The 26,032-nt window shown below is 41.1% G+C and overlaps 2 long non-coding RNA genes across 3 annotated transcripts in view; both read right to left on the bottom strand.

The window, feature by feature from the left end:
• The window catches only part of LOC114012382 (uncharacterized), a 46,816-nt gene extending 40,963 nt beyond the window's left edge, over window positions 1–5,853 (bottom strand). For both annotated transcript variants that reach the window (XR_003554783.2, XR_008748258.1), the window contains exons 1-2: window positions 5,806–5,853; window positions 3,830–3,955 (exon numbers count right to left, since the gene is read on the bottom strand). This is a non-coding gene — a long non-coding RNA (uncharacterized LOC114012382). The remainder of the gene's footprint in view (window positions 1–3,829; window positions 3,956–5,805) is intronic.
• Window positions 5,854–7,629: 1,776 nt separating this feature from the next.
• LOC114012352 (uncharacterized) overlaps window positions 7,630–26,032 on the bottom strand; it is a 73,949-nt gene continuing 55,546 nt past the window's right edge. Inside the window, exon 6 of the long non-coding RNA XR_008748228.1 lies at window positions 7,630–7,712. This is a non-coding gene — a long non-coding RNA (uncharacterized LOC114012352). The remainder of the gene's footprint in view (window positions 7,713–26,032) is intronic.

Raw genomic sequence — 26,032 nt, 5'->3', positions numbered from 1 at the left:
GTCTGAAGGAACCAGAAAGTCATCTGTATGTAGTTTGTAGTGAGGAGGGCGGTTTGCAACAGACCATGCTGCTAGGTCACCTCATGCTACATAGAAAGAATGAAATTGGCACTCTGTGAAGTTAGCCATTGCATGCTGAAAGGAACTGTTTGCAAATTCAGTATCAAGATTACATTAAAGCACTAAAATATGCTGAGTGAGGTTCAGTTTCTGAGCTTGTTCCTCCCTCACATTTCATGTGGTATATTTCTCAAACAGGGAACCTGCTCGTTCGCACTGTTTACCAGTATCTGTCTGATAAAGTAGAACTGAAAACACTGCTGTACTGGAACGTGAAGAAGTTCGGAGTTCAAAACAATTGCTTGCTACAAAAATAAAGGAAGGCCTTTCCTATGAAATCTATGAACTCAAAACAGGGATACAGAACTAGTCATTGCCAATAACTTTAACTTCATTTATCTATATTTGGCAAAAATTGTGCTGCAGCTGGAGATGAAATGCTGAGCTAAATAACTGCAGCGACGTGAGCTCCAAAACAGCAATTACTAAGCTGTGCTGCCTTGTGTAAGATTTTACTTTTATTTATTGTATTTAAAGCAACTCTGTAGCTATGTACAGTACAACAAGAACTGCCTGATCAAATAATGCCTGATTGCAAGGCATCTCAGCTCCACTGTCAATATAGTTAAGTGTTTAGCAAGGCAAACATCTCTTTCACAAAGCCATATTAAAGTGGTGTGCGTGGTACTTTTACCGTTCTACATACCTTTTTATTGTCTCTGATTGCAAGGAATACCTCATTTTAAACTTAAACTTGGCTTATCACAAACACTGAATGCATTAAATTTATTTTTTCTTCTTATTAGGAAAGCTATTGATAGTTTTAAAAGGCTGAAGGAAAGGGGCACACAATCCTTATTCACTGCTGTAGTGAAAACCTCCATCTCTAATGACTTGGTTGTTTAACCTTTCTTCATGGTTACAAGGACAAAAACCACTTATTAATAAAGCTGTTGAAGGAACTGCTTGCCAACATGATTTCTATCATCTACCCATTTTTTTTTTTTAGAAAAGAGGACAAGAAAGTTGGAGAGGTTTTTTCTGCAGTGCCATCTCTTCCTTCCTGGTGGATGTCTCTGTTCTTAAGTGTGAAGCCCAGGCAGCTGTAATTGTGGGTGTTTTCCAGTACTATCTAACTCCACACATGTACCTACTATCACAGCAGAGCTTCACAGTGGTTTCTGTCTCAAGCACAAAGAGATAGAAGAATACTGAACAAGTTTCATCATGCATAAACAACTTTATCTAGGGAAATGTTGACATTTCTGAGAAAGAAAAGGAGAAAACGAAGTGACATATTGAGCATTCTGCTAGTTATTCGAGAAAATGGATGCAGACACCATAAATCTAGCTCATTCCCAAAATGTAATGAGACTGAAATAATATCGCAGTGCCAGAAAAGCTGACTAATTGCCTGGATTCCAAAGGTGACATCATTTTTCCAAGATGACACGGTACTATTAGTAGTAGTATTCAGTCCCTCAACCAGTGGATTTCATCCTTGTTTGCCACATTTCTAACTCTCTTTAGCTTTACTTCCACAACCAGAAATTCTGATACAGAGACTTCCCTTCTTCCAATTTCCTCATCATTCATAAGCTTTTTAACCCAAATCAGCACAAACTCTTAACTACCTCAGTCATTTTCTACATGAGGACAGCCTTTCAGCAGCTGCTTCCCAAACATTTAAAGTCAATGGATCATTGTTGTCACTCAAATTAATCAAAATTACTCTGCACTCTTCTAATCTAACTTCTACTTGAAGGTAACACTCAAAATAATTCTTAATATAGTTCCAAATTTCATCTGCAGACCACCACCCATGACTTCATTGATTGACCACTAGTCATTGGCGACTACAAAACTAGTGAATTATTTATTATTATACTGGTGATGTTTGCTCCTCATCATCTACATCCTGGAAACAGCTATGCCAGAGGAAGCAGCCATGTAGCTAATAGCACGTCATATTGCTTTATTTTTCACTAACTTAATCTAAGGAGAAGCAACATTAGATTTTTCTGTGTTTAGGGAGCACCAAGCTGGCTGCTTATATGTCCTGGGATGCTTCTCCATTTATTTCAAGACATTGAAACTTCCTAGGAGAGGTAGAAGTGAGAAGGTGGCTTCTTGTCACCTTCTCTCAACTTCTGAGCCTGCCTCATTTAATGAAATAAATTTTAATCCAGCAGTATGCATACAGGTACATCTTTCACTCATTTTTTTTTTTTTCTGTGATTTGTCTAGATCTTGTGATTCCACCCTCTGCTAAATTACTTGATTTCTTGGTGGGAAGAAAAGCAAATCAAGGTGAATTGTATGAATCTGCAGAATTCTTAATGGAACTTATCCACCTTTCATTACTGGATACAGTTTGTCAAAGCTTGGCTTTTCTCTTTATTTATCCATACCATGTGTCACTTTTGCAGTTTCACAGGCACAATGCAGAAATATTTCAACCTGTTAACCTACAGCTGTATCACCACCAAAATTTACAAGCTATAGCTGTTCTCATAGTACTTGCTACTATAGAAGACCTTTCTGAATGGAAATGATAAATTGCAAATCGTGTGCACCTAGCAGCTATTTACATCCCTAGACCAGCTCTGTTGTACTGACTGAGAAGCTAATGCCAATGTCCCCCTAACCTTCTGATATTCCAGTCTGAGTAGATCAGTGATCAGCTGCTCTTCACAGCAAGATCCTTGCACCCTGAAGGACATGAAAACCATATCATGGTTTACTCTTCCTTTGCAGAGTCACTAAGAGATGGCAGAGCTAAACATTTCAACAGTCATCGCTTTAAACTCAGTAAACCAAATGAGCTGAAGCATTCCAACATCATTGCTAGTGCTTTTAAAGTACAATCCCTGTTTTCACATCAGAAAGGTCATGCTTACATCAACTTCCTGCTAAAAGAGAGAGACTGCACACATACTTCCAGAGTAATCTGGCTTGTACCAGAAGCTCCTAGAGATTAACTGACTAGGTGTTACTGATGTTGACACTGATATATGACTCTCCTACTTCAATATCTTATGGCCATTGCACATGTTGAATGTTGTTTGGGCTGTGGTGCTTCAGCATAACATGAAGCAGGAACTAGACAGCAACATATAATTTACAGTGGAGAGTCTATGTTTTACTTTCACATATAGAACAGATACAGAGTTCTTCCTTTTAAAGCAAAGTTTCCTTTTCCATTCATCACACACCACTAATCAACACTACTTAGGCATCTTAAAAAAATTATGTAGCATGTATCGGAAAAACTGATAGGGCAAACGACTGAAACTGAACACATCTGTACAAATTGTGAAAAAAATGCAGGATTGTTATACAAACAATAATAATGGCAGCCACATTTCTAAAAATAGAATAATTCTCTTGCCATTTACAACAGCTTAGAATTTAGACACCTCCACAAGTCTTCAAACCACTCTTCCTGAGTGATTCTGAGGACTAGATCATGTTTCTGTTGTTTTGGAAAGATCAACAACTATTCAGGCACATAACAAAATAACAGCCTGAACTAACTCCTCATATTCAGCAGGATAATAGCACTGAGGAATCTTCTCATTGCTAACCAGGTTATAGTCTATTTGAGGAAGATCTGTGTGCACACAAATCTCTGCATTTACTCTTTCTATTGGGATCTGCTCTCCACTATCCAATTCATCACCTTCTTTACCATTCCATATTCCAATCTTAGCTATTAAATAGGAAAGACTATGGTGTTGAAATTTGTGTTAATGTACACGATGATTACCATGGTAATGGAAGAATTTGGTATCTTCTTCTTTTTCAAATTCCTGATACGTCTTGGCCGCTCTTTGTCTTCTGTACTGTTTTCCTCCTCTTGGCTACAATGTCACCTCTTCTGTTCCCAGTTCCTCTGCAGTAGACTGGACATAAATCTATGTCACATCCGCAACTGGTCAGATAAAGACATGAGAAAACACTAAGCACGCTAAGGCGAGGGGCAAGGCATTTCAGCTGTGAAAGCCGAGGGATAAGGTAAAGGCAACCTGTAGTTTGCCCCACTCCTGTCTCAAATAGACCCTGCTTTGCCCTCTTAAATTTGTGCAGCTTCCCATGGGGCTCTGCCATCCTATTTTCCTAGGGTACCTACAACACAGGTAAATTACTGTCACAGCAGTAAGGTAATTCCCATTTCCACATTCTTCTAATCTGCCTCAAGTTCATTTCAGCTCTTCATGCTGGTTTCAAGACAATTTCTTTCCTTTTTATGCCAGCTGAGGGCAAGAGTCCACCAGCTTCTGAGCTTATGGTTTATAATCTCTGTGAAGTTCATGTTCTTTTTCGTTTGTACCACAGAATTCACTTTCACCTGTTGAAAGAATGACTTGGCTCCATACCCAGGACCATCTTGCGTATTTCCACCAAGCACAGCACATTGCTGCCATCCTAAGATGACTCTACTGTAAATGACTACTCAGACACAACACAGTGAGAAACCTCGTATCGACATGCAAAAAAAGCTGAAGTGGGTCTGTGCCTATTACAAGGGTGCGCGTTATCGATAGCTCATAATCTGCAATCATTTAAAAGGCCCAGCAAAATCATATTGGACATCGTGAGTTGCGGTTTCAGACAAGGAAATAACTAAGTAGCTCGTATTCTTTGATGGCAAACATTTTTGGAAGGGAAACTATTATCTTAACCTTTCTAAATAAGAAAAAACCCATGCAGAATAATTTATGAGGCTTATACTAGACTCATGGCCCTCAATTTTTATTTGTTTGGTTGGCCTGTTGGGACTTTTTGTTTGTTACGGAGATATTTTCTTTCTTTATAGAGAGTTCAATATTGTTAAAAACAAAGGATATACTGTTATTAGTAGATCTGGCCCAAATATCATTCAACTAACGTTAGTTATTAGGTCAGAAATAAAACTTACCCTGTTATTAAATCCATATTCTACCACAAATACTTTGCAAGTAAAAGAGCACATTTCTTCATATGGCAGACAGGAGCTGAGGCATGGCAATGGTAAGGGATAATAACAGTGGAACCTCATTTATCCTAAAACGTTGCATAAAACTTAGGTTGTAATTTTCCTCTGCCTTATTGAACTGTTTTCCTTTAAATTACCAAGAGCAGCCAGGTGAATCAGGAAAGCATGAGAATGAAGATTAAACAGATTCCCTTTCCTACACTTCCACTCAGGTGAGGGGGAAGGATTCCAAAAAAAGTTATTTTAACTGCATTTCTTGGAGAGAAAGAAGAACAATTTGGAGATGGTGCCTTTTCATTTACAGATTATTAGCCACATTTACTGTAGAGAACAGTGCGATTATAGGCCTGCCAAAATGGCTGATACTATTTGATAAAGATTCATTAGAGAAGGAGAAAAGTAGAAAGTAAAGGAATTAACATCTTGGATAATCCAGCATGTTCCACTGAAGCCAACAGAGCCAAGGATGCAGTTTCAGGTGCATAGTTTCCAATTTTGTTTCCTGTATTTTCACACATTGCCTATGCAATCAGTCATTTATTTCAAGTCAATAGGTGCTGTGGGCTGATTACATGACAAATAAAGATCAGGTGAAATAACATGCAGCATTTGCCAGAATGTATAATTTCAGTAATCCCAGAATTATTTCTGGATTTGCACCAAACAAGCGGACTAAGGGTTTAAGAGCTGGATACTGATAATGCTGTTATCTGTCACAGCACCCTCCAAACTATCAAGCTGTAACAAGGTCTTTTACCATCTCATACCAGCATAATCTTCATACAGTCCCTCTGCTGCCTTCTCCTCATCTCACCTCATCCAGGGCCCACTCTCTCTTCTCTTCCTTTTTCCTCCCTCTCCTTCTTCCTCTGCTGCCTTCTCCTCATCTCACCTCATCCAGGGCCCACTCTCTCTTCTCTTCCTTTTTCCTCCCTCTCCTTCTTCCTCTGCTGCCCTCCCTTCATCGGCTCTCAACCCCTTACCAGAACCAGCCACAGCTGCACCTTACCTACATCAGCCAACCCACCGCCCCTGAAGCCAGCCCACGGTTGTACATTATCAATGCTAATTAACCCAGCTTCATTCCTCTACAGTTATCTATCACTCTGTTTTCATACTCTCTTCCAGGAATTAGAACTCTGCCCAGTTACATGAGCCTGGTTCAGTTTTGCCCTTCACTAAACACAATTCAAACGCAAACCACTTTTCTCTAAAGAGAATGCCCTAGACATTGAACTAGGCATTCAGAGTATTCAGCCACTCTTTACCACTATTTTAACATTCCTTGAGTTGACAAGAAAATAGCCCAGTAGCCTAGTGGCTGCTGAGCCTGTAGGTGACCTTGGCTTCAGGGACCGTTCTGAATCAGTCATAACATGACCTGAATGTGGTTCTTGCATTTTTTAAGCACATGTCTTAACAACAGACTGTCAATCAACCTAAGCACTAGCTTCCTCAACCTGTTTCTGGTGGTCTTTCACAATAATTGGTTATTCGTCAGTCCAGTGAGTAAATTACAGTTTAGCCCACTGGTTAGGGCATCGCTCTAAGAAACATGACACGTGGCTTCTCAACCTCCTCCACTGATTAAGTCACTTATGCAACTGAAACAGAAATGGCTTAAGAGCAGTCTTACCAGGGTATCTTAACCAGATGGCTCACATTTTCTACTATGAGTAAGACATCAGGATTCAGTCTTCATTAGGAGAAAAGGGGGACTGTCTCCCACACTGAATAAATGTTCCAATACTGAAGACAGACAAAGCATAGGAGGAGGAAGAGGGGTAAAAAGGAGGTAATGATGGAAAGTGACCCTGTCTCAGATCAAATAGACCATAGTGTTAAAAGTGCAACTAAAATTCAACCTCCTGGCAGCCAGGACACAGCCTCAGTTACTAGATGGCCTTGCCTGCCCTCACTTCATTTGTGGCTAGTTTTCCTAACTAGTCAGGACGTGTTCAAGTCAGTCCATGTACGCTGGCTTTAGGGTCCAAACATGTGTTGACAAAGTGTACCCAAGCTCCATTTCTGGGCAGTGGAGACCTTTCTTCCTCTCAGTCTGGGACAGGTTTTGAAATGGCTGAGGTGAAACATCCGCCCAGATTGCATGGTGTCTGACTATAAGAGGGCCCTAGGGTGAGAAGACTGGGATGACTACATTTCTGATGCCTGAACTATACAAGAGGAACCTCTATGATTCACCCGCCCTGTCTGAGCGCTACACCTGTTTGCCCTACAGAGACATCATGATAGTTACTGCACATCCCACAGTCCTCAGAAAGAGGTATTACATACAAATTATTTTCATCAGCTCTGCAGACACATTCAAATTAACTTACAGGCTGCTAGTACTCTTCAGTTATTAAGAAACCCATCCTATATTTTCACAGAAGTTTGAGTTAACGACAGAGCTAAGCTCCCACAACATAGTAACCATCCCTAACAGCTGGCTTTTTTAATGGCATCCAAGACAAAGAATAGGAAATATTTCAGTGATGCTGACCAAAAAGATGTGCCATCTCTTCATGAATAAGAGAAAGGGAAAAGCACTCCACAACTGAGCATACTCACCAGCTGGAAGAGGAGGAGAGGCAGCAGGCAGGTGCAAAATAGCCATTTTGGGGCTCTAGCTGGTTTTCTCTGTATTCCAAAGAACCGACATCAGAACAGCTTTCTGTGAAAAGAGACAAATCTAGATTTAGTCCAGAAGTGACTAGTCAATGAAAAGGGACAGTATCCAAACTCCCACATTTTTAAGGATTAGGCCCCTCACACACACACTGTTTTTTCAATATTGTTCTCTGGAATAAAAACTGAGATTGTTTTCTGAACAGGACGCCAGCTGCTTCCTGTTCATGCTGCTAATACATAACACTGCCATTGTATCAAATCAAGGGATCCTCACTCTGATCATCAGCCAGCAGAACAAATGCACTATATTAAGAAAATCCTCATAAAAGGCTACAGCTTCGACTGGTGTAATTCAGCCCACACTGACTTCAGCAACATTTTACTCCTGCTTAGGACCTAACCTGCACTGAAATGTATCTTTCGTGTCATTAACTAATACATTGTGCACTTATATGTAGGAAATACAGCTCCACAGGTTATGCACATAACATGGGCCCCGTAGTTAGTCGTGCTTACTAGTTACAACCTTTCAGGCACACTTGTAATGAAAACATTCACAAACGGTACAAAGTTCCCTGTAGCATGAGCAGAGCATTGCTCTCCTTTGCCACAAAGAAGCAGTCTCCAACCTTCTGCAGCTCTTGCTGTGAGCATCCCCTTCCCTCCCAAGAGGCGATCTTCCCCAAGAAGCCACTGCCTCATTCCACAAAACTCGAATCTGCTGTTACCATGGTTAATATTTCTGACTTGATTGGCACCACTAGTAATTGAACTGCAGTCTCTTGAGTGCAGCAAGCTCTATTCATTAGCCCCTATTGTGTTAGGACACTGCATCAACCCACACCATTTTTCTGTGTTAAGGGGGAAAAAATCAGCCATGAATACAAAGTCATGTTGCCATACAAGATCATGCAGTTTTGCTTTTGGATTAATTTTACAAAATTAAATAAAATATCGCAGATAAATTTTATTTATAACAAGAGACGCGCAATATGGGATGAGGCACCTTCATTTTGACTGCACAATGTTATGTATATCTAAACCCTGAAATAGCTCAGTGTAAGCTTTGCAAGAGGAGTTTCAGTTTCATCATCATATTAGCAAAATATTTGCAGTGTTCTTTCTCCTTTTTTCTACTTTATACAGTTATACTTCTTACAAGGTTGCTCATTTGAGTCTGTATGGGACAGAATGCTATATAGGCAATTAAAAGAATCATGTACCAGAAGGTTTCCTGTATAAGAAACAGGGCAGATAAGCTTCATACTGCAGCTTCCAACTGCCTATTTAGAACAAGATTTTATATATTATATACCTTTTAGTAGATTTTATAGATGACCCTATGGTATATGTAAGTGAATTAGACCAATTAGAAATCACTTCATAAACCCTGGTAAGTTTGAGCTGACAGGCTTAATAGAAGTAGCCAAAATATGAAAAATTTTCTCTATCCCAATTCCATACAATCTTCCACAAATGAATAACCTCTGACATCAAGGAGATGGCCATACTAGCAAGGTATGAACCACAGCGATCCTTTCGTCCATTCTATCACATTTTTACTGTAATAAAGGCCCTCCTGGTTTCATCTTTGCAAAAGTTTTCACGCTTTGTCTGGTTTATTCCTTTTTCCTTTCCCCTTTTGAAAGGCCCATTAGAGAGGCCTGATAAATATTTGCTGCAAAGAGTCCTTCCCATGGGGAAAAGGAAAAAGAAAGAGGAAAAACAAAAAAAGGAAAGAGAAAGAAAAAGAAAGGAAGATATAAGAAAAAAAGGTGCCAAAAGATAAAGTTCTGCTTTACTCCATCAGCCTGCCTTGACATTGTGAGGTGGATCTTGGAAGATGAGGAGTTTGCAGGGCTTCAGGAATGTGAGTTTCGGAAAGGTGAATGGAGGGAGAGCAAGAGACACTTCAAGATACTGACAGCAGACAAACTGCTTTTCATAATAGCTTGCTATTGAGTAAGCTGTTCTTCACGCTCTCAGTGCCAAGACTCTCACCTTTCCACAATTTTCACTCTGTGTTGAAAATGCAATAATATATTCCCTATTTCTTCAGTTTCTAGCCACAGCTGAGGCTGCATTATGTAGAGTCAGGTAGATTTACAAGGAGTGAGGCAAGTCACACCAAAGAGCATGTGGTTCTAGCAGAGATACAACACAGCAGTGCAAAAGCGCAGCACTGCAAGATGTGTATCCCTGAATCCACAGGATGGATGGTCCTGTCAGTGGTTCTGACTTGTCTCAGCTCTGTCTGAGAACAACCCCTGCTTGGCACATCAGAAAAATCTAGCTGTGTCCCATTTTACACAAATGTCCATTGAAGCACCCAAAACTGGTGGCACTGTTTTTTAGATACTCTTTTTTTAGATACTCTTCCATAGCATGCAGATAATAACATTTATCCTCCCCTTTACAGCTGTAAAGCTTACTTTGTATTTGCAAGGTACTCAGCTGATAGAGTAGCAGTTGCCAGAAGAAAGTCCATGGCACTGTGAAAATTCCTTATCTGGGTATGCCTGCTGCTGGGACTGCATATGAGGAGTGCTATGAGTGACAAACCCAAACAGACTGTGAAATGCAGTATTAACTGAACCTGATTCACTCTGAGTGATTCTCTGATGTCTAATATGCTGAGGTTCTGAGGACACGCATTATCCCCCCTTCCCCATGTCAAGTTTAGATTAGGTTGTCCAATAGACTTAAAGTCATTGGAGAAAGGACTGGCCAGCAGAAAACAACAGAAGACTCAGTTCTTAGGAAAACAAGGCTAAAACTAAGTATTTATCACGTCTCATCCAGAAATCTCTGTCTATGCCTTTTGATAAACGAGGTAGGCATCTCATGGAAAACCATTACATGTGATCAAGTAATAGTTCTCACAGTACAGGTACCGGTGGGTATGTATGCCTGTAGGCATCAGATAAGGCATGTGGCTGTTGCAATACCAATGCATTCCCACTTCTGATTACCTCATTTCACAACTGTAATTTGTTTTAAATTTAGTCTTCCCTTAATTTAACTTTGGGTGTGCATATTCCAAACAGCTACATGTCTTTTTATACTTATGCTACACTTTTAGGTTAAACTGACAACTTGATGCACCAAGGTACACTCAGTGTCAACAGCCCTATGTCCCCAGAGCACAGACACACACACACTCCTGTAGCATCCTGAGCTCTTTCTGTCCTTTCACAGCCTCACCACCATGTGGGATTTGTAGCGTTAAGTAGGCCCACAAATGGTCATCTCTGGCATGCGTTAACTATGCATTTGTTTCACAATTTACACAGTCTTCTTCAAGCTCCTGCTGGGACCACTGTAAGCAAGACTCATGTACGAGCAGACTGGTTATTTTCATGCCCGTCAGCTTTCATTCTTTTTGTTGGCCAACATGCCTGCTACATAAATAATCATGGTTTAAGAATAGAGCTAAATTCTATTCCTCTGTTTGACATACTGAACTGACTGCAAATATTCTCAGCTCAGCTTTTTAGAGCAGTTTGTAAACAGCACAAAACCCAGGTGTGACTCAGAAAGCACACTCTCATGTAAATATAAAAAGGCATAATTCAAAGTACAATGTTAAGTCTCAGTAATTCACGCCCATTTGAAATTTATGCTTTGATGGTAACAACCTCAACCTGAAAAATACTTCTTTGGTAAATTTGTATAAATTTGAGTACATTACAACGTCTTAAAATCAGAGTCACATTATAATAATAGCAGTGGACTTTTCCCTTGAGCCCAGTACATACACACAGATTTTCTAAAGCGCCTAAGGAATGTAGGTGCATAAGCACTACTGAAGGTCAGTGGGATTTCCATGGCTAAATCCCTAAGGCATGTTGGAATCAGTCCCTTACAATTACTAATTCAGGTACAAAATACAGTTATTCATTTCTATATTTTAATGTTCACCTTAGATAGAACAACAGGCCACATTTGGACTGATCCTGAGTCACACCTGCCTGCATACTTTTCCAGTGAGGCAATGCATGTTGGTTCAGTCATCTCTAATGGCAGAGAGAGCATCTGAGTCTGGCTGTGGCTTTTTATTTTTATTGTCTTGGGTTCTATTCTCTTGCTTTCCTCTCTTTATGTTCAGCATCTCCTATTCTCAAGCTAATTTTCTTCATGTGTGTTTTGATATACACAATATTTTTCTTCTTGGACACACACTCTCTCCTCTCTGCATCACCAGACTGAATTCAGAACGGATTAGTGACTTAGCTGCCTCACTCTCCAAGCTGTATTTATGATGATGACAGCACTTGGGTTAACTCCTTCTTGTTTTCTGACAGAAGCAAAATGAAAAGCCTTTGTTGGCCAGACAGCTACACTAGGAAATTTTTTAGAGTTAGAGGTATGTCTGTGGTAGCAGAACACTGTCAAGGGTAAAAAAGACACAGCCACACAACCCTACATCTCCTATAACCCTCCCCCACTATCCATCCAGACTTAACTTTCCCTCCTATTCCCAAGCGCAGAAGTGGAATGCTTCCCTGGACCATCTTGGTGAACCTACTGATGAGCAGTGTCTGCTATAATTGAACAACTCTATACATTACAGCGCGATATCCATCAGGGAAGGAGCAAATAGTTCATTTGTCACCCACGGCAATACTGTGCCTGCATTACTACAAAAGAATGCTCCTGGGGCAAACATCAAGTGCTGGGGGAGAAACCCCAGCAGGAAACTGCACATGAGGTTTTTTCCATGTGAGTCCCCTAAGAGACAGCAGACACGGATACAGCACGGTCTGCAGATGGGCTCCACAGAGAGATAGGTGCTGGTCAGCAGCTGCTTGGACACACTGCTCAGTCGTAAGCTTCATATCCCAGAGGAAGAAAATGGTCACTGTTTCACTCCACAAATGTGATGAACAAATGCAGCAGAGTCCAGGTTTATGAGCGTTGTTCACTGCACTGACACTGAACAGGCTTTGATATTATTTTGTTTTAGTATTCAAACAAAAAAAAAATCAAAAGCCATTTTTGTAAAATATTATCCTAATATTTGGACCCAGATCCCCAAAGATATCAGACATGTGAGGATCAAAGCCTCTGTGTGTATTCAAGCTCCTTCACCACTGAAAAGCAGTGAGATTTAATTATTTTATGGCTGGAAGATATATACCAGTCCCTATAGGAAACTGCTAGTATTGCAAAAGATTAGCCTTATTTGGTTTTGTTTTCTTTTACACAGAGTAACATAGCTGCTGAATCATTATTAATAATTGTTTATGTTAGAGTAATGCCTTAAGCAACCCTCCAGGACAAATACTAAAAAGGATAAACCCTGAGCAACAGCTCCAGAAGAGCAAGGGGGATTTTGTTTTCCCTGGACTCTGAGCCCCTTGCACCTGCAGCTGGGCTGCACCCATTTTGCAGGTCCTGAATTGTGTTGCCGCATGGGGTGCTGCTAAGCAAGTGGTGTTACCATCCTCTAGTCTGCTTCTGAAACCCAATCACCCCTCAGCTCTGTAACTCCCCAAGAGATCTGACAAGGAAAATAAAACAAGCCTGGCATGCACTCAGCTATGTTAGTCAATCTGAATAATTCCCTAGCTTTGGTATCAGGCACCATGCGGCTCCCACTCACCTCAGTAGGAGGGAACTGGCCCTATGCATTGCCCAATTTATCAACATGATACATGAAGTCTGTCTGGAAGATAAACAAGGGGACATATTGCGGTGACATACGAACTCTTTTCAAGTTGTGCATCCTAGGAGATAGATTACATGATGAACATGTGCAGTATGCCTTTTCCAGCTCATGCTTCTAGGCTGAACTGTGATGTCCTTCCTAAGGACAAGCTGCATTTTGTCCCAGGTATAAAGCTGGCTTCCCTTTCTAGGGGGGGGGCACTCATAATTCAGTTGCTCAGGGTATGTCTTGGTTAAACAACGGCAAGGTACTTGGCAAGTGCCTAATGAAAAGAAATTTATAACCCTTTGCCTGATGAGATTTTGTGTTGTCTTTCTCTTTGGGGAGAGGTGAAGCACACTTCTATTCAGAGAAATGCAAAGGAAAAGGAGCAAGCCCTAAAACTGTCCCTGTCCCCGCCTACCTCCTACCAGAGCTGATTGCAAAGGTTGTTTGAATCCACCTCCTTCCATGCTTCCCTTCTAATGCACCATCACTTGAGGGATAAGCAAGAGCAGCCAACACACAGGAATTTTTAAAAGGCATTAGGAGTAATATTGTGACAAACAAGTCAGCAGCAATTCAACATCTCCAAACACAGAATGACAGAAGTGTGCCCATCAAAGCACAGCTACAGAACAATTTCTGGACTTGCCATCCCCAGTGTATGAAGGTGGGAAATCCCAGAAGGTGGGAAATCTCCAGGAGCCTAAAAGACACATAAAGACAGCCTCCCCTCTCCCAGCTAAGCTGTGGGGACCTTTGCACTCCTGCCTTAAACTCCCTCTTCTAATGTAGCTGATGTTAGAGTTATTATTAAATCTGCATATACCTGGACTGCAGCATTGCTGGAAACAGTTAATCTGATGATAGTAACCTTTTAATAATATCTTTTCAATTTATCTGTTCTGTTGTCACTGATATGTTGTCAGATGCTCAAAATTCTTTACAAATATTGATGTCCAGCTTGAGTCACCTGGCTGGAGAAAACAGGCTGTTATGGGAGTTTTTTAAGACATACATTCACAAAAAATGGCCCTTTTAATAAATATATTAGTATATATATATCAATATATATAAACCAGATAGCTATACTAATAAAGGGGCTGGCATTCGCTATACACTTAGACTATGTCAAAGTATGAATTAAGTAGAATTAAAATGCTAGGTGCCATAATCCATAATTTCCTTCACATCACTTAATCCAAGGATACACTAAGCTTGTACCTGACCTGGTCAGTCCCAGAAACAGGCAGAAGCCCATGTCCTGAGACCCTAAACTCACACCAGGCTGCCTACAGCTCCCTTGCACCCTGGTGCTCCTAGACATTGGGGCCTCTCTAGGCAGAACATTTGGGCTGGTGGCTCAGCATTGCTCAGGCAATGGGTAGATGGATGCAATCATCAGGCAGAGGATCCAAGCCTGTCCAGGTGGAATACCCTTGTGCCCCAAAAGCATACAGTTGAGCTCCTTGACAGTTTAGCTCCTCAATGGTGGTAGCCACTGAGTTAGCCCAGGGCTACCAAGCTGATACTTGAGTTTGGCCCTACAGGGCTTCAAGGAAAAAATAAGATGGATAGTGGTGACGTATCTCTGCTCCAGCCTCATGGCTGCTGTACCGCTGCATCTGTATCATGCTACAACTATACAAACATGAGCAGACTAGAGATCTTTTTTAGGCTTTGAAGTCAAGTGGCATGGCTTAGCCGGCATTCATACTCACTGAAGACCCCCCAGAACAGGATGGCCATATCCCAACTGCTTTTTGGGGATAGTTCTTGTTATATGTTCTGTTCCCATCCATCCACAGCTGCGATAACGTGCTGGTTAAATCCATTACAGGGACTCCACTAGCAGTTTAAGTGTGGACAACCACATACCACTGCTTCTGCAAAAAATCCCAACCAGGTTAGCTTACCAGCACAGGTGTAGCTCCTGTGTCCACAATGGCCCAGGGAGAGCCAAACTCCAGATATCCGCTGTTGTCCTGGGCTGCCAACACCAGGTCTCACCTGGGCTTGCTGCACCCAGCATCCCAAGAGCAAGAATTTGGGTCCAACTTGTGGCCCTAAACATACCCCGACATGGGCAAGCCTGGTTGGCATATAGCCATGCAGCTGGTGAGACAAGATTTGGAATGCGGTTTTGACTGGGACTGACTGTCGTATTTTAAAGTTTATAACAAAAAGCCCCCAAAGAAGCAAAAATAACGTGCTCTCCGCACAATCGCAATTAACATCAGAGCGGCCTAAAGGATAAATTGAACAGAAGATGCAGTTTTATTACTTTGATTCTCGCTCAGCTTTCCATGCAGTCTTCTAAACCAGCCTCCTCAAAATCCAAACACACTCCCTTTTGCACAGATCCACAACACACACAAAGAGGAACACACCATGAAATTTGGAGAGACAATATTAGGTTGGAGAATTCTGGACTATTTCTCTTACAGGCACAGTCCATGCCAGTTTTGTATATCTTTCTACCTGCATGAACAAAATAATTACCAGACTACAGCATTCTGCAGCAATGATCATTAACTGCAGTAGCAATATTGCAGGCTCTAGGGCCTTATTGTAATCTTCCTCATTTCAGTGTTAAACTACTCTAACTTCATTAGCTTCACTGGAGATACTCCACTTTACACCTACCTAATTGAGAGCAGAATCAAGCCTACACTGCTGTGGAAAATACTGTGTAGTGCAGCACTTTTCAAATAAAATGTAATTAACATGAAATTCTAGATCCATATTGCAATTTGCAGAATGATCACTGTGGGTGCAACATGACTTCCAACTCCCTCTCTCGTCTTAATTTAGTTAGAAATAGGTCTGCCTGTGTAATATTTTCTCCATACAGCAAACAGAGGCATATTTCTTTTGCTTTTCCTATTGTTATTTTTTTCTCTTTATAAATCTTTGTCAACAAAGGATTACTGGCTCACCTGAGAGAGGCAGTTAAAGTTAGATACTCGCCCATAATTAGGGAAACTTGGAATCCTTGACAGTGAACACCTGGCTTCTCATTACTACCTGAATTTTATACTTCCAAGTGTTAATCTCTCCTCAGGGTTTGCCTTGGAGTTTCATTCTGGTATTCAATGAAACCGTCAGGTTTTCCAGGCACTGACACCTTTGAAATGTTTTCCACATGGGAACCAATATGAAACATGTGTGATTATTACCGATTTCTCTGTGTTGATTTCTATTATGGTAGCGCCCTGGAAAAATAGTACAGACAGCAGTAATAAAATCTTTCATTCAATGACTTTATGCAGCAGGAAGAGTTGTGTTTAAAGGGGCTGGTTTGGCGAGGGGCGGGGTGTGTGTGTGTTGTGCTGCTATGATGAATGGTGTTATCATGATTACAGCTTGGTTTAAAAGGATTCGAAGAACTTCTTGTACATTTTTGAGCCTTCAGCCTACCAGCATTTTTTTTTCTTTTTAAAAGCCAGCACTGCTGCCATTCCTCATAGCTCTAGGTGAACTAGCTGGGAGCTGGGAGCTGAGCGTGAACTCCCAACTAACACTACAGGGCTACAGTTCAGGCAGATTATTATCATTTCCTTTACTGAGTGCAGAGTTTTCTTGACTTCCCAACCTTTTCCAGCCTTATGAGCAGGATAATTTTCTTATTCTTACAAGATCAAATGTGCTGAGAACTTTGTACTTTTACTCCAGACACCAGAAACTCGAGCAAAAGGATATCTTTGGGGTTTGTGTTCTGTAAACCAGAAGGACTTACTATCCTGTGCCTGAATAAAGTTTGTTTAAAGCCCTCCAGGCCCAATGCTCTTACTGACTACTGCAAGGCAACGGGGGTAATAAGAAATCAAAATAACTTGAAAGAAGACCAGCAAAGCTAAGATTTCCCACGGAGCTGAAACTCACTCAGAGGCATGAAAGCAAGTGGCTTTTAAACAATAGTTCATTTGGTTTCTGAAAGCACCAGGTGCCATTGAGGAGGAAACCAACCAGGTTAGCTTACCTCTATCAAGTCCAAGACCTGATGCACTTGACAATTTTTAAAAATTTTCAGTGAATTCAGGAAGAGCAGGCTATTACATTTACTTAAGGAGTAGGTAACATACTCAGTGAAAGAAAATATGTAAGTCTTGTTTGGGATCTGAAGGGAAAAGAAAAAGGAAGCAAAACAGAGATCTTGTGACTGATCTAAGCCCAAGTATCCGAATTAGCAGTGTTTTGCTCATAAAAGAGTAATTGTGATTGAATCCCAGAAGAAAAACACAGAAGAAAACTGAGAAACCCCAGATTAACCTATAGTTAGCTTTATATGTGAAACAATTAAATGAACAAAGATGCAAAATTTAATTAAAATCAAAGGTGTTGATCAAAGTGAACTTTGTCTTGCATTTCAGTGATAAATAGTGGAAAACTCAGTTGCCTTCTGCATTTCCCTGACATGGTTCAACTCAGACTCCGATGTCTAATGTGTCATAGATGCTAAAAAACCTGAGCATCACTATGTTCCAGCAGAAGAAGAGTTTATACTTCCTAGATGGATACAGGAAGTTTCATGTCCCCATTTACCAGAACTCAGTTTCATTTAAAACCAACCACAGTCCAGTTCTCACCACTGCCAATTTTTCCCTGGAGAATAAGATTTTCTTTCTTTAGTTGCATGATTATGATTTGAGCTCTGGGCAGAGCTCTGGAAGAGACTGATTGGAGAAGATATACTTTGAAGGAGGCTACATAATCTTGCTATCAGAACTGGAATGCAAGCACGTTTCCCCAGACCCTTAGTGAGGTCCTAGATGCATGACATTTCCCAAATTCCTTGGGGATATCCAGTAATCCTTACCAGTCTCCTGGTCACTTGGGGAGCAGTTGCAGAGCACTGCCTCCTACTCAGCAAAGCACAGGGGGGGAAAACCATATCTTAAAAAATATATGCTTCAGATTATTCATAATATTAAAAAAAAAACAACTCACCCACAAAAAAACCTGTGCCATAGCGACAGTGCACATCATGTACATATATATGTAAGTCGTGCAAGGGAAATTTAACCTAGATGCTTCTCCCCTCAGCAGTTTTTCAGCCTCCATTGACTGTTTCAATTCCTGCATTTAGACCCTTCCACTCGGTTCCCCACAGTCTGTTTTCTCTCCCTGTTTTAACACGCTTCCTGCCTCTGCCTCTGATTTCCTACAAATGTGGGTTATGTAGGGTGATGATTATGGAACTGAGAGTGATACAACAGCCCTGCACTACAGCACTGGACTTAAAGCCCAGTGGATCACTACCTACTCTGCTGGGAGCATTTCTGGGCACTTAGCTGTACCTTCTGCAATTCTTGTGTTCCTTCCTTTAGATCCTACTGTTTCTTTTCCACGTGTGACTGTCCAGAATGAACCGCCTCATAAGGCCATAGGACAGACTCATGCGATGGTCCAGCTCCCTGGGACCAGTGACTCGCATCACAGATCAGTGCCCTGTCTCAGGAACGACGTGATGCCAGCTTCCCAGCATGCAATATTCATATATTTAGTTGTATCTGCATATAGTTCATTGCATCTATCATCTGATACTTCTGCAGGTCCCCATTTCTTCCGACATCAGCTTGTCTCCTGATAGGCACTGTAGTTCTCAGTCTTCCATGAAGAAAAACTTGCACAGAGGAAGTGACCAGCAATGTTGCAGTGGTGCCTCCTGTGATGAGCTGGTGAACCTGCCCCAGTACACCTGACAAATTCTGGTCACTGATGGAGTTACAAGGAAAAGTGTTGGGCTGTGAAATGTTTCTGTGAATTCACCTCAGCTGTTCTTTCAAGATGAGGAACCCTGAGGAACTGCTAATCTTAACTACTATGATTTGACCAACTTTGGCTCAAGCAATTGACTGATGAACCTTGCCTGCCTGCCAAGAGGAATGAGGAATAGAATAATCCCGAGGATTTGAGAGACACACACAAAAGCCATGAGGGAGAAGGGTCACGAGAGACGGGACAACGAACCCTGTACTTTCATGCAGCGGGGAGGATCTGACTTAGCTCATGGATCAGCTCAAGATGTGGAAACACTGCCTTATTCACAAAGCAGCAAGAGAAATATCTTAAAGGATGCCAGAGGACCTGCTTCCAGCCTAAATGATGTACCAGAGGAATAAGGAAAAGGCAAAGAAATGTATATAGGATTTATCATGATTTTCTTGTGCTAGTAAGCAAGGAGCAAAAGAGTTCCAAAAACCTGAACAGAGCTCTCTGAGAAGGTATTAATAAATATATCCATGCCCTCCTGAATACTTACAACATAAAACAGCATGTTCACATACTTGCCAATAGTGATTTCTAGGAAAACATGTTTAAATTTGGGAAGTCTAAAGAGTTGGTGTTTTGTTTAGTGGAGGGAACGAAAACAAATGTTGTTTTGGATGAGTACAAATGTTTCATTTTGTCTTTTTTTTTTTTCAGTTCTGTCAACAGCAAAAAATACTTCATTGCTAGTTTTACTTGTGAGCCAGGCGTATACATAGGAAAACAATAAACATAGATTTATGTTGTCCTGTGTTGCACTGGAGAAACCCAAGGGGAAACTACGTTTGACAGGCAAAAAAAAAAAAAAAGAAAACAGTGAGGAAAGAATTCTTATTTTAAAACCTCTAATAGGATTAAAGTGACAGGGAACAAATGAGCACAAACCTCAGAAGCTGAGGACTTCCATGCTTAGGTGTGCTGGCACTTCTATTATGAGCCCCCACTTCAAATATAGCTACAGAGAAGAAATTGATTTTCTGTTTTTATGACTTCTTAAAGTCACATTAATGTCCTACATAACTGAGTATTCGCACCATTCTTTATTATGTGAAATACCATTAATTTCAATGGGAGTTTGTGTAGTATGGTAACGATGTCATTAAGCAAGGCTGTTAAACTCATTGGGCTATATACCATCCTGAATTCCGCCTGTACACTACACTCCCCCTGATCCGCCTGCCCTCTCCCGCACCCCTGTACCTAAGCCATCCAGCACGCACTGCCTCCCCTGGCTAGCAGGGGCCAAAGGCCAAAGCTCTGCACCTGGTGACCAACAGGTGACTAACAGTTTTGAGGCACAGCCCATGTTATATCCATCTGCACAAGAACAAGATTTGTCTGAAAGACACTCACAGACCTTTACGTTACTTGTGGCTGTGCCATGGGCCGGAATGGATTCATTTATCATTTTATCTTTGTCACAGGTCCATTCTCACACAACACCTTTGTGAAGAAGAAAAAGAGCTATTTAATTCCCTGGAGTGGAACTGATGCGCGCACAGAAGATAAGATCTGAACACAGCAAATTCCTCCAGTGGCCTGAGACCTGAGCAGCATCCCAGATAGAGGTTGCTTTCCCGACCCATTACAGCTGCAACCAATAGAAGCGTTCAGTATATGACATGCTTTATAGGTGATTATTTCCATTTTAGTCCATGGATAATAACTTGCATACTCAAGGTCTTGCAAGACTTTGTCCCTTTAATGTTCAGGGATTCAACTGCATTTTCAGGAAAAGCTTGAGATAATGGGTGGTGAGTAAGCTGCACCATCCCTGAAGTAGCTTCAGGAAGTATTGTGCTCAGCATCGCTCCTCTGAAGTATTGTCAAGCCTCTTTCCTGTGTGTGCCAAACCAAGGGAAGAAGGCACATTTTCCTTCCCTACCCTACCCGTGCTGGTTGCCTTAAAGAGAAGAGAGAAATCGACGTACATATAGATTGGGGAACAGGAGACTGGAGTGCAGCCCTGCAGAGGGGATCGGAGGGTTTTTGTTGATGATAAACTAATTCTGAGTCAACAATGTCAGCCAAAAGGGCCAGCTGTACATTTGGGGTGCATTAAGTGCCGTATAGCTAGCTGGCTGAAAGAAGTGATTGTCCCACTATACTCGGCATTGGTGCAGCCTCACCTCGAGTACTGTGTGCAGTTCTGGCTCCACGATATAAGAAGGATATAAACATTTTAGAATGTGCCCAAAGGAGGGCAACAAAGATGGTGAAAGGACAATAGGGCACGACTTGTAAGAGGTGGCTGAGGATACTCAGCTTAGAGAAGACCAGAGGAGTGACCTCTACGCTGTCTACAACCTCCTCAAGAGTGGGAGCAGAGAGGGAGGTGCTGATCTCTTCTGCCTGATGTCCCGTGCTAGGACACAAGGGAATGGCTTAAAGCAGCCTCAGGGGAAGTTCAGATTGGATTTTAGGAAAAAGTTTTTCCCTGAAAGGGTGATCAAACACTGAAACAAGCTCCCCAGGGAAGTGGTCATGGCTCCAAACCTGTTGGATGTTCAAGCAGCATTTGGACAATAATCTTACAAACCTGATCTAACTTCTAGGTTGCCCTGTGTGGCGTCAAGACTTGGACTCAACAATCCTTCTGGGTCCCTTCCAATTCAGGTTATTTTATAATTCTATGAAAATACAGCCCCATCCTAAGCTTTCCACTTGACCTGGCAGAATGGACCAGGAACCAGCAAGGGCCTAGTATGAAGAAAGCTCTCACTTTTCATCTTCACATCATGGCTTGCAGCCCAAATAACCTCTTTGACTTTAACCTCTGTCCTTTGCTCTCTTTTCCAATAATGGGCTTTTTTCTAGGATGGTTTCTTCCTGTCCCGTTGAGTCAATGGGAGTTTTGTTAATGACTTTAGCAGAAGCAAGATCAAGCTCTTTAGGGTTTTTCCTTTTTTTTTTTTTTTTTTTTTTTTTGTTGGTATCTAATTTGGATTGCAATTGTACTGATTGACAACTCCACTACAACTACATTGAATTGCTGCCCAAATCAGTAATCTACGTTGGTGTCTTAATTAACTATAGTCAAATTTGAATTGAATTGCTTTTCTTGGAGATCTTTTAGGGTAGCTGTCAATCCAAAGGTAAAGACTTTTATAAAATTGCTGCTCCTTTTAATTTTGTACAATTGCTTCAGATAAAGATATTTTTCATCTCTTACCTCTCAGTACTTACATTTTTCTTATTTCATATTCCCTTCTATTTCCTTTTTTTTTATTTTTAATATATTCTTTTCTCCCTCTTATTTTTTAATTAGCCTTCTATTTGAATTTAATTATTTTCTTCTCTTTCAGCTAACTCCTGTCTTACACAGCACACTATCTCACCACCCCTTCAATAAAGCTCTGTCTCTCAGCTTCACCTGCCTCTTTTAAGTCTCAACTCTTTAATTTATTTTTTGCATTTCTAATCCCCCCCCCAACAATAATTCTTTTTTAACTCATGAGTTTCCCTTCCAGCCACAGAGCCTAGGTTTCTCTCCTTTTGCTTCCTTTACGTCAATACAGTGCTGCAGGTCCAAATGAGCAGCACCAGGTCTGTACCCTTCTCATGTAGGGAAGAATTAGACCCAGAAAGAAACCCAGTAAAGAAAACTGGGATGTTTTCCTGGGCAAAACTGGGATGTTTCCTTTTGAACAGACTGGGAAACAACTGTTCAAAGTATGACAAATAATGGAAAAAAATTTCACATTCCTGATCCTAGGAGGGCGGAAGAGCATTGCCATAAGCTGCTAATAAATATTCCTGGTCTTCGTCTATTCCCTACCAATGTTTCTCTTCCCACTCCCCTTCTTCCTACAAAATTCACATATGCTTTCCCTCTTGGGCACAGACTCTGATCTTGTTTTTACTGCTTTTATACTGGCTTCACTGCACTAATTTCTGTTTCATTTCTCTTGAGTTATCCAAGCTTAAGCAAGAGCAGACTCGGGCTCTCTGTTGGGCTAGGATTTTCTAGTGAGGTTTTTTTATTATTTTACTTTTTTAATTTGATGTCCCAGCTGATCTTAAACAGCTGGCTTTTTTCATTTCAGGAGTAGCTTAAGTCTGCACTCTCCAACAGCAAACAGCAGTTATCAGTTAATGAGATGACTTGTACCCTTGTCCACACTTGCATCACTACAGCTGCTTAAATGAGCTGATGTGCTGCAACTGAGGATTAAACAGTCTCTTTCAATCCTGCATGCACTGCAGCACAAGCTACTCACTCCAGCAACCACAGAAGTGATTGCAGTCCTGGGAAAGTCAAGATGAGCAGAAACCCTTGTGCATTAAAGGTAAAGCAACTTCAGCAGTGGAAAAATGGAGAGAGGAACACATCATCTGCCTCCTATTCAGATGCTGCAAAATCCCCTACCTGTTTTTTTTCCAAATATACGGTGTTTTCTGTATTTTCACATCCTTTTTTAATCCACCCACCCAGGCTTCATTTTTGCAATGTGCACTGTGAACACACCAGGGTTAAAAAGGACACTCCAACATTCATGCCTGTAGACCAGCATTCCAAAGCCATGCACATACACTATAAGAAACATGTTCTAGAAAAACAAGAAAACTCCTGGTGTTAGAATGTGATCTTTGGGGCTTCATACTTGCAGGTGAGGTAACAAATTTGGTACCCTGAAGTTTGAAAAAGAGTTATTTTTATTATCATGCTATGTTTGCTCACTCCACAAGGAAATCACAAATGTTGGGATATGGTTCCAGAGGATTTAATCCAAGTGTTGGTCCCATGTTGAAAGATATTCAGCAATAAATGACTACCTGGTCATTTAAACTGGCGAGCTGGAGATAATTACATACATCTTTTGGTTGTTATTGATTACAGAAACACCACAACCTAACTGTTTCAGCCCTAGGGCTAATGGGGTTCAGATGTACCCTCTTCTTTCGACACAGACCTCAAGAACAAAGATGCCTTAAGGAAAGGTTGGAAACTGGGGTCTGTTTATCAGTGTAAAGGTATACTTTGTTCAGAGAACCTATATCAGTTGTTCCATTTCCATGTTACAGAGACAAAATTAGTAACATTTTTTTCATATGTGGAGGCAGTATTTGCACTGAGGTGATTATAGTTGCCAAAACAAACAAAAGCCTCAGTTGCTGAATATTTTTGCTGTCATCCGCTATTACTCCCTTGTCTGAAAAAAATTCTGGTTTAGGCTTCTTTGACGTACTACAGTAGACAGCTAAGACACTACTCTTATAAACAGCTTTATGTAGTACCAAGACTTCGCAAGATCCCAACACAGCTCTAGGCACTGTACAGACACCTATCAATAGACAAATCCACACATCCATTCGACCCTGAAAGATATTTATACCAATGCAAAATGAATGTATTATTCTGCCACTCTGGTTTGATGGCAACTGAGGTCCATCAGTTAATCAATTGTGTGCAGCGCCAAAATAGTACCAAAGGGACACAACAGTCCCTGCCCTGGCAACCTCATGTACTACTTTCCAATCCTTTCCATGTCATACTTGTGTGAACTCTACACACAGGCAGCAAGTCTTCAGGCTTAGAAAGGATTCAGAATAAAACCTACAGCAAAACAAAAACCCCATTGTGTACTTTCTGATTAATTTTTGAGTGCACCTGAAACAATTACAGGAGTAGTAATGATATTCTTCATAGAGCCTATCCCTTAATGTGCACCATAATTAGAGGAAACTTGGATCCCAACAGACATGATCTCTAAAGACTCAAGGGGGGTGGCGGGTGGGGGTATGTGAAAAGGAAGGGGGTGAGGCATAGCCAAGGCACCTCTGCCTGTCCCTCTCAGCACAGACCAATGCAAATATGTGGTCTGAAAATTAACACAGCTAGGAAGAAACATCCCACAGGGAGAATCAATACCCAGCAAAGGATAATGGGAACCCTGTGCAAGCAGCTGTGATCTGCCCTCTGAACATTAGCACCTGTCCATGAGAGCAATCAATGCTGGTCAATGGGCAGCTCTCCTTACAGCTCAATTCACACAATGATCGTTAGCTGGAACCAACACAGTGGCACCCCATGCTGCCAAATGGTGTCCCTTTCTTCCTAAATGCAGAGAAACAATGACTTCCCCAAATAACTGGCACTGCTCTTTTTAATCTTTCCTCCCTCCCTTCTGCTTTGGCCTTTCTGCAGTATACAAGGGGGATCCATAGAATCCACAGCTAGAAATTAAGTTATCCAGCTTAATTTCAGAATGTGTTCTGCCACAGAGTCAGGGCATGACAGGCACTTCAATTCAGCCATAGCAAGGAATTTGGACTTAACTATTTCCATTGATACCATGTTTATCTTGTACTTCACGATTATTATTAAAGAACTTCATTTACTACCCTTTCAAGGACAGCAACAAAGCAAAACTGGGGATCCTCAGAGCAGGTTGGAATTTGAATTATTCTCCACAGGACAGAGAAATTCTGCAAGCAGTGACCTTTATGCCTGTCTATAGCTAAGTTGCATCACCGAAGACCATTCTTGTCACAGCCTTTGTGCATGTCTCCATACAGTTACCCTGTAACACAGTAAAAAGAGAAAAAAAATAGATATAAGCAAAGAGTCATGATGCTATCATGGAGTCCACTGGGCAGAACAAGGATTTAGTCTGATGTAGTCAGTAGAGGGTCCTGGGAATGTTTCAGAAGGACCTTCTTGTTTCTGGTGCAAGTAGTAGCAAACAATATCAAAGTCTGCAGATTTGGTTTTGAAATTTGAAGCATGTCATTTTTGACTGTATGACTCCTCCCAATAGTCTCTAAACTGTTGTGCTTCAGTATCCTGAGATACTGTGAAATACATGCAGGAAGCTGAATTCTAAAGAGTTCAAAGCCTCAGTCCTCTAAATGCCATGTGACTGCTCACATGCTCAAAATTAAAAATGTGCTTCATTAGACTGGGGTCTGTGAAGTTGCTCTAAACGCTAAAAGGA

The sequence above is a fragment of the Falco peregrinus genome, chromosome 7 (assembly GCF_023634155.1).
Source record: "Falco peregrinus isolate bFalPer1 chromosome 7, bFalPer1.pri, whole genome shotgun sequence".
NCBI lineage: Eukaryota > Metazoa > Chordata > Aves > Falconiformes > Falconidae > Falco > Falco peregrinus.
This window is presented reverse-complemented; position numbering and strand designations above follow the sequence as displayed.